The sequence below is a fragment of the Vicugna pacos genome, chromosome 25 (assembly GCF_048564905.1).
Source record: "Vicugna pacos chromosome 25, VicPac4, whole genome shotgun sequence".
Taxonomy (NCBI): domain Eukaryota; kingdom Metazoa; phylum Chordata; class Mammalia; order Artiodactyla; family Camelidae; genus Vicugna; species Vicugna pacos.
Window position 1 is genome coordinate 4817825 of NC_133011.1, and position 16645 is coordinate 4834469.

The following is a 16645-nucleotide window of genomic DNA, read 5'->3' on the forward strand; positions in this document are numbered from 1 at the left end:
TTACAACTCAGAAAACCTAAATTAACATGTAAGTCGGTGGTCATTTCTCCCCACACTAGCTTCACTTTTTGAATTTTTAAAAAAGATTTTATATACATAAATTTTAAGTTGCATTTCTAATTAAGAGTATGTGAGCATAAATACCCATTGTATTCCATTCTCTTGTGAAGTGAGCAATTAAAATATTTGTGATGAATACGTATATATTGCATTTTAAAATATTATAAAATCAAAGTGGAAAAGTATTAGGGATGCCCACATTTAGATCAAGAGTCAGATCAAGACAGTGATGTTCTTTCTGTAGATGTATTATTTTAAAGTAGTATTCTTAAATGTTACTTCTAGCATTAAAATAATTAATTTTATTCTAAAAGCATAGACAAGCCAAGGGAAGACTTCCACTGTCTTACTTTGGGGTTTACTAACTACAATTCAGTAGTTTTAAAAGCTATCTGCAGGTTTTTATTTGCCCCTTACATAATTCAAAAGCAGTCATTTGCTGCCCCCTGGCTGTAAAGAGATTCCTTATCTTCGCATAAAACTACTGTCTTTAAAAGAAAAAACTACCATGTATCGAAAAAGTGGAGTGGAGAATGTGGAAAATGTGTCACCTCCCACAGATTTCAGGGCACTAATTAATGCTGATTAAGAACCTGGAATTTTAGATCAGACTGCCTGCCAGGTACCAGCTGTGTGACCTTAGTCCAGTGACGGAGCATCTCTCCGAAGTTTCCTGGTCCACATTAATGGAGCTTTGGAGAATAATCATGCCTACCTCATGTAGTTAGTGTGAGAATCAAGTGAGCTCATAAAGAACTTCAACCATGTGGCTCAAATGTTGAATACTAGTAGGTGCCAGCACCAGAGAGGGCTGGAGGCCGTCCACCCTGACAGCCTGCTAACTGATCTGACCCTGCTCTACTTGTCCCTCTTGTTGTAGCACTTACTGCCTTCTCACATAGTACAGAACCAGATTATTTATGACATCTATTATTCTTTGCCAGCATCTCACCACTAAGTAAACTCCAAGGGCACAAGGATGTTTGTTTTGCTCTCTGATGCACGCCAAACACCGTATCAGAGTCTGGTATGCAGTAGGTACTTAATAAGTATTTGCTGTTGAATGAACTCACTGCCATAATTTTGTTTATATCCATTGAACCTTAGACTCTCAAGGTTGCCAGGAATCCTCAAGAACAGCACACTCATCCACCAGCCTTTTGTTGCAGACTTCCTCTGTCACTGATGGCAGGATGTGCGTAACGACCGTGGCACGACTTGTGAGCAAGGAGCAAATAAGGACTAAGACAAGCCCGCCGTACAGTGTCTACACAGGAACATAATCAAGAACAGAATGCTGAGAACTGAAAATGAGACAGTGTACATCTCTCCAGGGGAGTCAGAGGCACCTGAGCTGGGGTGAGAGGCGTGCTCCAGGCAGAGAGCACAGGGTGTGCTCCAGCACAGGCACAGCCTGAAGCAGAGCCGGGGAGCAGCACCGTGGACCTGGGGGACGTGGAGAAGCGCAGGGCGCCGAGGATGGGGAAGGAGGCTGACTGCCGTGGTTGCTGGCTGAGACGCCCTCAGGTGCGCCAGGGCCATGTTTATGATTATGGGTGTTAACAGAGTTTTGGGTTCGGTTGAACCAGGCAAGGCTACAAGCTGAGAGAAGGAGGACCAGTGAGGGGTGGGGACCAGGCTGGCAGAGGCCAGGTTGCTATAGGTAGGCAAGCCAGACTGTTGCAGGTGAATAAGGTCGGAGCAATAAAGGAACCAGGAAATATAAACAAACGAGTCAGAGGAAATGATGGGAAAGATGTCAAGAAGGTGACAATGGCTCTGTTCTGCATGGAGCTTCAAAGTATTACAAAAGTGTTTCATTAAGTTAAAAAGAAAAGTTCTAAGGATCAATCTGTCAAAACTACCAGCAGTAGCGATGGGGAGGGGCTGGCCAGAACTGGGACAGCTAAAGAAGAGAAGTGCTCAGTCTTAGGCCAGAAGAGGACCTAGCTCAGTGGCCGCTCCAGAACAGCTGGGAAGAGGAGGATTCAACGTTAACCCAGGAGGGGAGGGCGTGGCTCAGTAGTAGTGCGTGTGCTTAGCACGCGCCAGGTCTTGGGTTCAATCCCAAGTACCGCTATTAAATAAATTAATTAATTAATAAACCTAATTACCTCCTCTCCAAAATAAATAAATAAATAATTTTTTTAATTAACCCAGAGTCACTGTATTGTTATGCCTGGATATTATTACAAATTTACCATATTTTTTTAAATTTTAAGTTCCCCGATTACCTAGTATAATGCATTCCACTGTGTGGACACAAGTCTTCTCAATAAGTTCTTTTGATGTCTCTGAAATCTCAAGTTAAACAGTCTCTCCTGGTATTAAGAAGGGGAACCTGAACTCAGTGACCCCCAGCTAGCATTGCAGCCACCACCCTAGTGACTAGAGAGGCAAATCAGGCGCAGAAGGCTGTCCAAACAGATTATCCTTGCCTGGGAGCATCATTCCCTGAAGGCCAGGCAGTGCATCCAGGAGGCAAGTGTGCTGACTTGGTATACCAGAGGGCTGGAATTTATGCACTGAAAAATTGCTAGCTTGGCATTAGGCTTCATGGATCTTCATGTCCAGTCTTCTCGCCCTGAGAGTTAGTGGTGTTTGTTACATGGCTAGCTGGTAATTCACACTACTCTGCCGCCTTGCCCGGAGGCAAGGCAGTTGTTAGAGTGAGTTCAGGAAGGAAGGGGAAAAAAAAAAAAACAAAAAACCCTTCAAAGCAGTGGCTCTGTACACAAAATGAATTATTGATTGAATTTTTCCACCTTTTCAATTGCTTTTCTTGGCACAGTAGAGAGCTCATCACAGGGAAATGGACTTTCCTGCCATGGACTGATCACATTAAAAAATCACAGAAATGTATCCTTGATGACTTTTATTGCACCCTCCTTAAAGGCAGGGAATTTCGACAAACATGCCATTGAGAACATTTTCAGGTTTACAGTATGAGATGCTAGGTATGCTGGAGGTGGGGTAATTTCCAATTATTTCATATTCTTTTTGAACGAGTAAAAGTTGTGTAACACAGACAGTAGCATACATGGCTCTGCTAGATTTTTTTTCTAAAGGGCAGATAGTAAATATTTCCTGCTTTTCAGTCCACACGGTCTCTGTAACAATTCCTCGACTCTGCCATCGTACCACAAAAATAGCCACAGACAAGATATAATGCAAACGGGAGAGACTGTGTTCCCAGAAAACTTTATTTACAAAAAAAAAAAGTAGTTAAGTTGGATTGTTTACTGACCCCTGATCTATACACAATTCTGTATCTTCTTTTTCTCTCTTTACCATATATCTTAGAGTAAATTTTATACCAGAACATTAGTGATATCTCATTTTTAAAGAACTATATAATAAGCTACTATATGGATGTATCAAAATTTATTTAGCCAGTCCGATATTGATTCACATTTTGGCTGTTTTCTAATTTTTGTGATTATAAATAATTAAGAAAGTGGATTACATTTTACATACTTCTTTGTGCACATATGTGAATGTATATGTTAGATACATTCCTAGAGGTGGAAACATACAGTTTAAACTGAGATTGCCAAATGGCCCTCTAATTTTGCTCTCCACCAACAACATAGGAGACCAAGTGTCTCATACGGCATTGTATTGGTGTACAGTTCCACAAATGTGTGCTCAGTTGTCCCGAGATCATGTATTTTCAGTATCTTTACTAATTTGAAATGGTATCTTATACAAAGACTGCCTTTGATAACAGTGAAGTCAAGCGTTCACTATCAACATATGAAATAACGAACTTAAACTCTGAATGTCAAATTTTCATCAAAGCTACTTTCTCTCCTTCCCCTCAGATCTAAGAGTAAGCAGTTTTATCCTGATGCTCTGACGTGTCGATCTACAAAAAGAACATGGAGATCAATTTAGATAAATGCGTTATCCATGATCTAGTTCTGAAAACGTCACAACTGGCTGTTGAAACCGTAAGAACCAGATCGGGGATCATGTATTTATCAGAAGCAACTGGTAGCATGCGTACGTTTTTATTAAAGTACCACTACACTGTCTTGTTCCTTTCTAAAATGGTTCAATTCTATGAAAGAACTGTATCAAGATCTGCACTCACAACCCTGAGACAATTTAAAAGTCAGGTCTGCTGGGAGAAGAAATCCTTCATTCGGACATTAATCCTTTAGCAGCTGGCATTGAGCATCCAAAGCATAAAGATAGATTACGGAAGGTCATGCTAGATCTGCATTGCCCAACACACAGACACCACACTGGTGGTACTGGACTGTACAGAAGCCACTAGCCACATATGGCTATGGGGCACTGGAAATGTAGACAGTCCAAAATGAGATTGGGCTGCAAATTACACACTGAATTTCTAAGAAATTATGAAAGAAGAATGTAAAATATCTCAATCATTTTTATATTGTTTACATAGAGAAATGCTAAAACTTTGGATATAGTCATTAAGTAAAATATATTATGAAAATTAACTTTATTCTTTCTTTCTACTTTTTTAATTTGCTACTACAAGACTTACAATTATACACATGGCTCATTTTCCATTTCTATTAGACAGCGGGGTTAGTTCATAGCAACAGAACTTGTGACTTTAGGGTATGAATTGAAGGATTAGCTGGACTCGTGGAGACTTCAGATAGAAACAGCAATCATAAGGATTCCTAAAGGTTCAGCGTGAACAGCAGATAACACAGTGCACTAGGAAGAAAGGACGTTATTCATTCTGCAAATATGGATTAAACACCAATATTGCCAGGAACCTGCTTGGCATTAGGTTAGGACTGTAGACTCCTTGATAACTGAGTAACTTTGACCTTGTTGAAACATTAAACTTCTCTGAGCCCTGTGGCTTCATCTGTATAACTGGCCTTGCCTGAAGAGAAGAGATTGGAATGAATGAACTCTTGAAATCCTTCTCTGCATCAAGACGTATGATGCTGTGTATATTCCAATTTTGTAATCAAGGTCTCTAACTGGATATAAAACTACATTAGGAAAGTTGATATCATAAATTTATAAACCACACTTTCGTACATAATTTACTGTGAACATTTCTCTCAGCATGAAAATACATTTCCTTAATGTCTAAAACATTCAATCCTGTCATCAATAGTGAGCTAAAGAGATGAAATAATATTCTGTACCATATTTTGACAGTTTTATTTGGAGGCATGTAGAGTTCTTTCATTCAGTCTACTCAATACTTATGTAATAAACATACAGCAAGATGCTGCACAAGACACGAACATCCCTGAGGACCGTCCCTGTTCCCAAGTAACTTACACCTGTGAAGAGTCCCCAGCTTCCCTGGCCAGAGTTACTCCTGAAGGTAGATTTAGTGAGTCCATTGTCCATGAGTCCATGCCTCTGTTATAGCATTAAACACGTGACTGTCCTTTTCTGTTTGCATTTCTGCTTCCTCCCTAGACTGCAATCCCCTTGATGAAGGAGTTATCTTATTCATCTTTGAACCCAGTACTTAGCATACAAGAGACGCATGCCTAAGACTTGATGTGTGACTATTACCATAACCAATGGGGAAGAGGTGGACAACCTGTGCCCTGCATGTGGTACCCTCGGAAGAACACACCATTAGTTATGCAGCGTTTTTGCCAAGAATGCATAATCTCGGCCTGTTATGAGGAAACATTAGGCAAAATGAACGTTCTACTAAGAAAGTGGGGTGTGGGGGATTACATTTTTACAAAATATCAATGTCAGAAAAGGCAAAGAAAGGCAGTAGAAATGTTCCATGTTAAAGAAGGCTAAAGAGACATGACAATTAAATGCAATACCTCACCCTAGACTGGATCTTTTACTGAAGTGGAAAAATTGCTATCAAGGACAGTATTAGGTCAATGCAAAAAACTTGGATATGAATGATAGCCTAAGATTTTATATCATTATTAATTTATGAATTTGATAACTTGACTATGATTATGTAAAAAAGTATTTCTATTTTTAGGAAATACACATAAAGATATTTAAAAGTAAAGTTAAAAAATTACATATGCAGCCTTCAAATAGGTCAGTAAAAAACTATACACACACACACACGCACACAAGCACACCCATGTAAACATATGCAGAGAAAAATGATAAAGCACATGGGGTCAAATGTTAGCAATAAATGAACTGGGTTAAAGGGTGTATGCGTATGTTCCTTGTGCTATTTTTATATTTGCAGTTTTGAACTTATTTCCAAATGAAACATTTTTAAAAGGACAAAATACAAACATTAAAAGGTGCTCAAGTTCACTACTCTTCAAAGAAATGTAAGTTAAAACAATGAGAGATCATTATTCACCACTGGTAAAAATGTAAAGGATAGACAACATTTAGTAAAGGCGTGGGTTTAGAGAAACTAATACTTTTCTCACCCACTGTTGAAAGGAATAGAAATTGACAAATCATTTTTAGAGGACAACTTGGCACTATCAATCTACATTTTAAATCTTTTAACCCAGAAGCTCACCTTCTGGGATTTTTCCTAAAGGTTGCACACACTTGTACGTATGGATAAGGTGGTCATTTCAGTATTGTTTACAACAGCAAAAAAACAGTAGATAACCTAAATATTTAACAGTAGGTTAATGGCTAATACACAATGAAACATTCATACTATGGAGTACCACATAGCAATGAAATAGAATGAGATAGATGTATCTTCTGTAACAGGAAGATTTCCAAGTAAACTGTCAATATTTTTAAACAATGTACAAAACAGCCTATATAATACAATACCATTAAAAAATAAAATTTATGTCATTTTTGTTTTGTATTAATAGAATATATATATTTCTTTTTTTTAACACATTTTAAAAGATAGAAATTATATCAAGCATCTTTTAGACCATAATGGTATGAAACTAAACAGCAATTACAGGAGAAAAATGGGAAAAACACAATCACATGGAGACTAAACAATATGCTAATTTAAAAAATCAATGGGTCAATGAAGAAATCAGAAAATACTTTGAAACCAATTAAAATTAAAACATAACCTTCCAAAATCTATGGGTGCCTCAAGACTAGTTCTAACAGAGAAGTTCATGCCAATATAGGCCAAGAAACAAGAAAAATCTCAAACAACCTAACCTTACATCTAAAGGCGTCACAAAAAGAAGAGCAAACAAAGACCAAAGTCAGCAGAAGAAAAGAAATAATAAAGATCAGAGAGGAAATAAATAAACTAGAGATCAAAAGAAAAGAAAGAAAGAAAAGAAAAAACAATGAAACCAAGAGCTGGTTTTTTGAAAAGATAAATAAATTTGATAAGATATTAGCCAGGCTCATTAAGAAAAACAAGAAAAAGGACCCAAATAAATAAAATAACAAATAAAAAAGGAGAAGTTACAATTGCTATCACAGAAATACAAATAATCATAACAGAATACTATGAAAGTTGTATGTCAACAAACTGGATGAAATAGAAGAAATGGATAAATTCCTAGAAATATATAATCTCCCAAGACTAAAGCAGGAAGAAATAGATAAATCTGAAAAGATCACTTAATAGTATTGAAACTGAATCAGTAATACAAAAACTCCCAAAAAATACAAATTCAGAACCAAACAGCTTCATAGGGGAATTCTACCAAAGATATAAAGAATAGTTAATACCAACTCTTCTCAAACTATTCTAAAAAAACTGAAGAAGAGGGAAAACTCCCAAATTCATCCTATGAGACCACATTTACTCTGGTATCAAAACCAGAGAAAGACACTAAAAAAAGAAAATTACAGACCAATACTCCTAATGAATATAAATGCAAAAATTCTCAACAAAATATTAGCAAACTAAATTCAACAGCATGTAAAGAAGTTCACACCCCATGATTAAGCTGGCTTTATTTCATGGATGTAAGGATGGTTCAATATTCACAAATCAATCAATGCAATACACCACACTAACAAAAAGAAGGATAAAAATCACATGATCATCTCAGTGAAAAAGCTCTTGACAAAACTCAACACTCAGTCATGATGAAAACAAAGTAGGCACAGAGGGAACATACCTGAACATAATAAAGCCATAGATGGCAAATCCACAGCTAACATCACACTCAACATTGAAAAGTTGAAAGCATTTCCTCTAAGATCAGGAACAAGACAAGGAGGCTCACTATTGCCACTTTTATTCAACAAAATATTGGAAGTCCTAGCCACAGAAATCAAACAAGAAAAAAAAAATAAAAAGAATCTAAATTGGAAAGGAAGAAGTAAAACTGTCACTTGTTGCAGATGACATAACACTATACATAGGAAACCCCAAAGTCTCCCACAAAAAAAAAAAAAACTATTAGAACTAATAAATGAATTCAGCAAAGTTGCAGGGTACAAAATTAATATGCAGAAATATGTTGCATTTCTATACAATAACAATGAACTACCAGAAAGAGAAATTAAGAAAACAAACCCATTTACAATTATACCAAAAAGAATAACATATTTAGGAATAAACCTTCTTAGGGATGTAAAAGAACTATACTTGAAAAACTATAAGACACTGATGAAAGAAATTGAGGACAACACAAACAGAAGGAAAGATACACCATGCTTATGGATAGGAAGAATTAATATTGTTAAAATAACCATACCACCCAAGGCAATCTATAGATTTAATGTAATCACTATCAAAATATCAATGGCATTTTTCACTGAACTAAAACAAACAATTTTAAAATGTGTATGGAAACACAAATAACACCAAATAGTCAAAACAATCTTAAGAAAAAAAGAACAAAGCTGGAGGTATCGTGCTCTCTGGTTTCAAACTATACTGCAAACCACAGTAATCAAAACAGTATGGTATTCACACAAAAACAGATACATGGATCATGCAACAGAATAGAGCCCGAAAGAATCAAACTGGGCTGTTGTCTCACATCATGCACAAAAATAAACTCAAAGTGATTAAAGACTTAAATGTTAGACCTGAGCCCATAAAACTTCCAGAAGAATGCATAAGAACTCTCTTTGGCTTCTGTCTTAGCAATATTTTTTGGATCAGTCTCCTCAGGCAAGGGAAGGAAAAGTATCTACAATACATAAAGAACACTTATAACAAAGTAGCAAAAAAGACAAATAACACATTTTAACAATAGGTAAAAGATCTAAATAGACACTTCTCCAAAGAAGGTATACAAATAGCCAATAAGAGGATGAAAAGATGTTCAATGTTATAGCCGTCAAGAAAATGGAAATCAAAACCACAGTGAGATATCACTTCATACCCACTAGGATGGCTAGAATGAATAAAGTCAGAACATAACAAGTGTTGATAAGGATATGGAGAAACCTGAACTCTCATGCGAGGCTAGTGGAAATGTAAAATGGTTCAGCCACTTGCAAGACTGTGGGTAAGTAAGTTCCACAAAGCTTACACATAGCATTATTAAATGACTTAGCAATTCAACTCCTTGGTATATACTGAAAAGAAATGCAAATATGTCCACACAAAAAGTTGTACACAAATGTTCATAGCAGCATTATTTGTAGTAACCAAAAAGTGGAAATATCCCAAATGCCTATCAGCAGATGTATGGATAAGTCAAACTGATGCATTCATACAATGGGACATTACCCAGCAATAAAAAGAACAAAGTTCTAATATGTACTACAAGATGAATGAACCTTCAAAACATTATGTTAAATGAAAAAGGTCAATCACAAAAGAGCACATATTATATGATTTCATTTATATGACACGTCCCAAACAGGCAAACTACAGAGACAGAAAGCAGATTACTGATTTCCTAGGGCTGGGAGAATTGAGGAGAAATAAAGAGAGACTGCTAATATGTGTGGAGTTTCTTTCTGGGGTGATAAAAATGTTCTAAAATGGATTGTGGTGATGATTGTACAAGTCTGTGAATATACTAAAAATGATTGAATTGTACACATTAAATAAGTGAATTGCATGGTATGTAAGTTATATTTCAAATTATATCCCAAAAAAGTAAATTAGGAAAACAAATTGTGATTGCATCCATTAAAAAGGTTTTTTCACCTTAAGGCCAACTTGATTTATCTTACAAATCTACAAACAAATTTCTCTTGTTTCACACGATTAGATCCATGCAGAATATCCGTAACTCAAATGGTTTAGAATTGGCCACCTATAAACAAACAGACCAACAGAACAGACTGCCTAGACACGGGCTAACCTATTTATGGTGACTTGGTATACAAAAGAAGTAGTAAAAAAAAGTCAGTTGGGATGTGGTGGGGGAGGGGAGGTTGGTGAATGAATAATTCAATAAATTAATCTGGCATAAGTGGTTATCCACACGAAAGAAGATAAAATTAGATCCTTATCCCAGAATATATACAAAAATAAATTCCAACTAAAGACCTAATATTAAAAACTTCTGCTATGCCAAAGTTAAAACAAACAACACGAAAAGACAAGCCACTTCTACATGGACAGCTACTCTAGAGAAAATAAAGTACATGAATACTGCAGCATATTTTGTAAGTAGGAAACATTGGAAACAATTGATATTTACCAGAAGAATGCAAACACCATCATTTATTCCTACGGTAGAACTCTCTGCAGCACTAAACGTAACAACATGGACAAATGTCTAAAATAGAATACTGTGTTAAAAAGTGCATTTCAAAAAAGTATGTAAAATATAGTATGAGTTATACAAAGTTTAAAAACATAAAAATACTACAGCATTAATGAATACAATACATACAGGTGATGGAGAAATACACAAACAGGAATGGAAAGATCACACACTACCTTGAAGGCAGTCATTACTACGAGGAAAGAGGGACGGAGGGGACAAGGTGAAGGGGCAGGGCTTCAACGTCTCTGGAACTTTTGCCCGTTTAAAATAACTGAGGCAAATACAGTAAAATCTGCCCAATAAATATACTATAGGGGTCAGTTAATTATTTTCTGTATGTTTGATATATTTCATAACAATTTTTTAGTCAAATAATGCCCAAAATTTTAAAATGCACACAAAGATCCTACTTTTATAAGACTACTTGTCTTCGTGCCTAGTATGCACGTCTATCTGTACATATGTGTGTATATATATATGTATGCGCCACTGCTTATCAGACCGATCAGTCTAGAAAAGAGTTCACCTAATAGTAACAGAACATTTTCTCATAAAACATTGATTGTTTTTCTTTTTTCTTTTCTTCTGTTTATTTATTTATTTTATTAATAGACTTTACTTTTTTAGAGCAGTTTCAGGTTCACAGCAGAACTGAGCAGAAATACAGACAATTTGCGCAGAGCCCTCCCCACCCTCACATATAGACTCCCCTACCCTTAACCTCCCTCCTCAGTGTGGCACGTTTGGTACAATCAATGAACCAACACGGGCACATGATTATCAACCAAAGTCCATAGTTCACATTAGGGTTCACTCTTGATGTCGTACATTCTATGGGTTTTGACAAATGCATAATGACATGTAGCCACCACTATAGTATCATACAGAGTAATTTCACTGCCCTAAAAATCCCTTGTACTCCATCTATTCATTCCTCCCTCCCTCCCTCTCCCCAAACCCCTGAAAACCACAATCTTTTTATTGTTTCTGTAGCTGTGCCTTTTCCAGAATGTCATTTGGTTGGAATCATACAGTTTGTAGCCTTTTCAGACTGGCTTCTTTCATTTAATAATATGTCTTTTAAGTTTCTTCCATGCCTTTCGTGGCTTGATAGCTCATTTTTTTTTACTGCACATGTATTTTTTAATTTACATATATGTACTGTTCATTGTTTCTAAGAATGTTTATAGAGATTTAGCTTTTTAAACTTACATAGTTATCAAAGGAATAAAGGCAACAACAAAATAAGAATTAATTCAAAAAGATATACACACCCTGCTATTAACAGAGACATTATTTGTAATTGCCAAGATATGGAAGCATCCTAAGTGCAGAGCAGTAGTTGAATGGATAAAGAAGACGCAGCGTATGTATGTAACGGAATACAACTCACCCATAAAAGAGGGATATTTTGCCATTTGCAGCCCTTCATTCACTTTTTTTTTCACTTCAAAAACCAGAATCAGAAACTCTGGGGTGGGGCCTCGGAAGCGGCTGATTCTCAGGCATGCTAACCCTCGAGAGAATGATGGAACCAGAATTCCGTGCCAGTGAGACTTCAGAGCACATCAAAGCCCACGTGCTTTCCTTCTTAATAATACTCCCTCTTTAATACACTAAGAAGAAAACCAGTTACGGCTGATTTCTACTTAAAATCTGGTCTCAAATGAGATAGGATTCTGGTTTAGTTTCATTCTGTCCCTTTGGCTTTCAGCGCTTGACCAAGTAATTTTAAGTACTTAATTCACCACTAGAGGGCGTCCTGTATCCCCTCAAATACTGAATCTTAAAAGCAAAAATAAACAAAACCAAACAAACAGTATGGCTGTATAAACATTCTGTTTATACATTCCTCTGTTGATGGACATTTGGGTTGTTTCCCGTGTTTGGTTATGATGGATAAAGCTGCTATGAACATTCTTAAAATAAACAAGAAAACTAAAATTTTACTGGAGAGAGGTTTTATTTCTATGTATCAGCATTAAAAAATTTGCTTCAGCTTCTTAACATGGAACAACTGTATTCGAAGTTATACTGTTGGGCATAAACACTAGCAATTAAATACAATAGACCATAGTTGGACACTTAAGTTTTTTCTCCATTTCTAAAATGGGACAAATGGGTAGAGAGTGACACTAACATTAACAAAATAATGCCATAATTTAAATAAAATAATCGAACTGAAACTATATTATCATCTCTAAAGTTCAAAAAAAATAAGACTGGAAAAAAATTTTAATGACCCAGTTATGTGTACAGCTGTGTCTTTTCACATTACTCAGAGCACTTGGGTTAAAGATGGGTGAGTCTAGCACTTGGCACACAATAAATTCTCAGCAATTAGAGCTGAATAAATGAGTGGAGGAAGTTAATGTAACTCTGCCTCCACTGGACCTTTCTTAAACTATCCTAAATTGGAGTTCATTCGCTGTTATACGAAATAAGATTGTGCTGTTTTCACAGTAAGTATACAAATATCACATAGTAGTTTAAGAAAAGCCACTGAAAACTCAAATTATACTGCCTGTAACCTGTAACAATAATCCCGAGAGATTCTGAAACCAATGACGGACTGATCACTGACACACACTCTCCTCACTCCAAATATGAAATGACATCCATTGACTACCCCCAGTAATCTATGTATGTTTACATTTGTTTAAGAATTTTGTAAAAAAAAAAAATGCAAAATGGAGTTGGCGAAGGAGGAGAGATCCTGGTACAGGGGAAAGAACATTCAAGAGGGAGGGAAGACGAAGGACTTCACTCCAGCTCCTGCTACCTCATTACGTGATCTTGGCCGAAGCACTTGGCCTCCCCAGGTCCCCAGCTCCTCTGCTATGAGATGTGATTGAGGAGAAAGTGTGGCCTACAAGAAAGAAAGTGCCTTCAACCAGTGAAAAAGACTTGAGAACAATTGTGCTGATGCATGTTTTGAAAAGTCTGTTGATGGGAGAGTAAGATAAAAAAAAATCGATATCTTGGGAGAAGGGTTCCTAGAACACATTCATCCCCTATATTGGGTGGAGACTGAAAGAGGGCAAGTCAGTGTACACTTGTTCAACAGTTACTACAGTATCTACGTGGCACCTGCTAACAGATTGAAGAGTTACACGGTAACAAGAGAGGCATGGCTGTGGCCCATCAGCACCTTCACATGGACACCGAAACAAAGTTTGTGATGGTTAATTTGTGTCGCCTGGACCAGGCCACAGGCTGCCCAGACATTTGGCCAAACATTCCTCTAGGTGTGTCTGTAATGGTGTTTCTGGATGGGATTAACACTTGAGTCAGTGGACTGAGTTAAACAGACTGCACCCTCTAATATAGATGGTCCTCATCCAATCAAAGAGCAGACTAGGACAAAAAGGCCGCCGAAGAGGGGATTCCTCCTGCCTGACTGTTCCAGCTAGGATCTGTGGCTTTTCCAGAAACATCAGCCTTTCTTGGATCTTGAGCCTGCCAGCTCTCGGACTGGAAATTATACCATCAGCTCTCCTGGGTCCCCAGCTTGCTGACTGCGTGGCTTGGGACTTAGCTTCCACAGTCACATGAGCCCATTCTTTATAATAAAACCATATATATGGTTTTCTACGGCGAACCCTGCCTAATACGAGGACCAAACCCCTTAGCATGGTCAAAATGCCTACAGGACCTGACCCCTACCCATCCCTCTAAATCCAACACATATATATCATCATGTCCACCTCCTCTACTCCAGACTCACTGGTTTTCTTCCATCTCCTCAACACACATTGTTTCCTCTGTCGTGGGGTTTTCACTCACTCACTTATTTATTCATTGATAAACTCAACTAATTATTGCGTTCCTACTATGAGTCAAGAACTGTGGTGGTAGGAGAAATATAATATATACTGTATATAATATGAACGTGATAAATATAAACACGCTAGCAAAGTGCCTAGTTTCATGGAGAATACATTCTAGTCCTGGGAGACAAATAGCATATAGAAAAACAGGTTAATTTCAGAGTGTGACATGCGCTTCAAAGGAAATGAAACAGGGCGACATGGTGGTAACTCGGTGATCAGACGAAGCCTCGCTCTGTGGGCGCCCTGGAAGTAGAATTCCGTATGGTGAGAAGAGGCCAGCCATGTGAAGACCTGAGGAAGGTGTGTTCTAACCAGAGAAAGGAGCAAACGCAAAACCGACTGAAATGGATGTGTTCTAGGAGCAGAGACAGATACTGCAGTGATAGCTCAGTTGGGGCAGTGAGGAACGGTGGATGGACAGGTAAGAAGGAGATGCAGTCTTAGTAGCTAGAGTAAGGATTGACAATTTTATTTTAAGCACATGGGGAATCCCTTTTAGTCCATTTGAGCTGCTACGACAAAAACAGCACAAGCTGGGTAGCATATAAAAAGCAGAAATTTCTTTCTCACAATTCTAGAGGCTGAGATGACCAAGATCTCGGCACCAGCACGTTAGGTGCTGGTGAGAGTCTCTTCCTTCTCAGTGTCTCAGCTGTCTTCTCAGTGTAGCACAGCACAAGGAGCTGGGGAGATCTCCGGGGTCTCTTATAAGAGCACAAATCCCATTCACGAGGGCAGAGCCCGCATGCCCTAGCACCTCCCGAAGGCCCCACCCCCTAATACCATCACCTGATGGGGCAGTTCAACAGATGAATTCTGGGGAGACACAAACATTCTGACCCATCTAGGCTTTGAAAGGTTGGCATGATCTGATCCACATTTTTGATTTTGCATTGCAGTGTGTAACTACGGACATAGAGAGACCGGTAAGGAGGCTTTGCCATAAAGGTGAATGATGGTGGTAGCCTGGATTATGGTGATGTAGAAGAACCAAAGAAGGAAAGATTCAGGATATGTTTTGGAGGTAGAACAGATGGGAACTGCTAGTGTGCCTGGGGAAAAGACACGGTAACTGCTGGGTTCTGACTTGAACAATCAGCTGGAGGGTGATAGCATTTCCTGAGACATGGAAGCTAGGGTAGAGATGGGACTGGATTTGAGGAGAGAGCACTTTGCCTATATCGTCCCTCTCTCTGGGCTATTTTCCCTTCCCCTTCACCTGGTTAACCTCTTCCCAATCTTTGGATCTCAGCTCAAATGTCTCTTTCGCAATGAAGTCCCCTGACAAACTAGTCAAACCAAACTTCTGTTTTCAATATATGCTTTTCCTTAGTACTTGTGTTACGTTGCAAAAGTGGCCACTCACATGTTGCCCCTGCTGACCGCCTTCCCACCCCCAGACTTGTGAGTGAGATCACCCTAGCTCATTCCGCCACCAGCAGACCTGTCAGCTGACCAGAAAGGTATGAAAGGTTCCCACTGAGCAGACCCAGAGCAGAAAAATCACCCAGCCCACTTAACAGAATCCTGAGTTAGCTAAAGGAGTATTGTAAGCCACTAGGTTTTGTGTGGTTTGTGTATCAGCGAAAACTGATACAGTAACACCTACTTCAGTAGCAATTCAACATGCATTTGTTTGACTAGTGTCTATCCCTCAGAGGAGAACTGTGCTCTCACCAGACACCAGACATTCAATAGATAACGTGCTGAATGAATGTGAGGGGAGGAGAGAGGTATACACTGCAACATGGGAGTATAAGAGGTCTGCAGGAGAGGTAACGAAGGACTGGGGACATCCATTGGTCCAAACAAACTTTTATCAGTACAAGGGGCTGAGGGATACAGCCACTTGTACTGATAAAACTACGTTTCCTCTGTGTCCAAGGGCTCAAAGTCTAGCCTACAGGAGACAGTACAAAATTAACAGAATATACTACAGAGGAAGGGGGAGTGTAGAAGTTGTCACAAGAGGGTTCTTTTTTATTGGTATAGTTGATTCACAATGTTGTATTAGTTTCAGTTGTACAGCAAAGTGATTCTGTTTTATACGTGTGTGTATATACATAGATTCTTTTCCATTACACGTCATTGGTTATTACAAGATATTGAATATAGTTCCCTGTGCTATACAGTAGGTCCTCGTTGTTTATCTGTTTTATGTATAGTACTTTC

The 16645-nt window shown here is 38.1% G+C and overlaps 1 long non-coding RNA gene across 1 annotated transcript in view; it reads right to left on the minus strand.

The window, feature by feature from the left end:
• LOC116285582 (uncharacterized) overlaps positions 1 to 16645 on the minus strand; it is an 85657-nt gene that overhangs the window by 67823 nt on the left and 1189 nt on the right. The gene's annotated exons all lie outside the window — the stretch shown is intronic.